The sequence below is a fragment of the Arachis hypogaea genome, chromosome 11 (genome assembly GCF_003086295.3).
Source record: "Arachis hypogaea cultivar Tifrunner chromosome 11, arahy.Tifrunner.gnm2.J5K5, whole genome shotgun sequence".
Classification (NCBI taxonomy): Eukaryota; Viridiplantae; Streptophyta; class Magnoliopsida; order Fabales; family Fabaceae; genus Arachis; species Arachis hypogaea.
This window is the reverse complement of record NC_092046.1, coordinates 47,420,803-47,422,086: the sequence shown is the minus strand read 5'-3', so window position 1 is coordinate 47,422,086 and position 1,284 is coordinate 47,420,803. Positions and strand designations below refer to the sequence as shown.

The window sequence follows — 1,284 nt, the reverse complement described above, 5'->3', positions numbered from 1 at the left end:
GAAACCTCAATTAGTTTCTCTGATGCAGCAGAACTGCAAGTTTCATGGACTTCCATCTGAAGATCCTTTTCAGTTCTTAACTGAATTCTTGCAGATATGTGATACTGTTAAGACTAATGGAGTAGATCCTGAAGTCTACAGGCTCATGCTTTTCCCTTTTGCTGTAAGAGACAGAGCTAGATTATGGTTGGATTCTCAACCTAAAGACAGCCTGAACTCTTGGGATAAGCTGGTCACGGCTTTCTTAGCCAAGTACTTTCCTCCTCAAAAGCTGAGCAAGCTTAGAGCTGATGTTCAAACCTTCAGACAGAAAGAAGGTGAATATCTCTATGAAGCTTGGGAAAGATACAAACAGTTGACCAAAAAGTGTCCTTCTGACATGCTTTCAGAATGGACCATCCTGGATATATTCTATGATGGTTTATCTGAGCTATCAAAGATGTCACTGGACACTTCTGCAGGTGGGTCCATTCACCTAAAGAAAACGCCTGCAGAAGCTCAAGAACTCATTGACATGGTTGCTAATAACCAGTTCATGTACACTTCTGAAAGGAATCCTGTGAGTAATGGGACGCCTATGAAGTAGGGAGTTCTTGAAGTTGATACTCTGAATGCCATATTGGCTCAGAACAAAATATTGACTCAGCAAGTCAATATGATTTCTCAGAGTCTGAATGGAATGCAAGCTGCATCCAACAGTACTCAAGAGGCTTCTTCTGAAGAAGAAGCTTATGATCCTGAGAACCCTGCAATAGCAGAGGTGAACTACTTAGGTGAACCTTATGAAAACACCTATAACTCATCATGGAGAAATCATCCAAATTTCTCATGGAAGGATCAAAAGCCTCAACAAGGCTTTAACAATGGTGGAAGAAACAGGTTTAGCAATAGCAAGCCTTTTCCATCATCAACTCAGCAACAGACAGAGAACTCTGAACAAAATGCTTCTAATTTAGCAAACTTAGTCTCTGATCTATCTAAGGCCACTGTAAGTTTCATGAATGAAACAAGATCTTCTATTAGAAATCTGGAAGCACAAGTGGGCCAGCTGAGTAAAAGGATCACTGAAATCCCTCCTAGTACTCTCTCAAGCAATACAGAAGAGAATCCAAAAGGAGAGTGCAAGGCCATTGACATAAGCGCCATGGCCGAACCTGTGAGGAGAGGAGAGGACGTGAATCCCAAGGAGGAAGACCTCCTGGGACGTCCAGTGATCAATAAGGAGCTTCCCTCTGAGGAACCAAAGGAATCTGAGGCTCATCTAGAGACCATAGAGATTCCATT

General features: G+C 42.1%; 1 non-coding gene across 1 annotated transcript; it reads right to left on the bottom strand.

The window, feature by feature from the left end:
- Positions 1 to 277: 277 nt before the first annotated feature.
- On the bottom strand, positions 278 to 385 carry LOC112725505 (small nucleolar RNA R71). Its single transcript, XR_003164609.1, has one exon. It is a non-coding gene; the product is annotated as a small nucleolar RNA R71 (small nucleolar RNA).
- Positions 386 to 1,284: the final 899 nt, after the last annotated feature.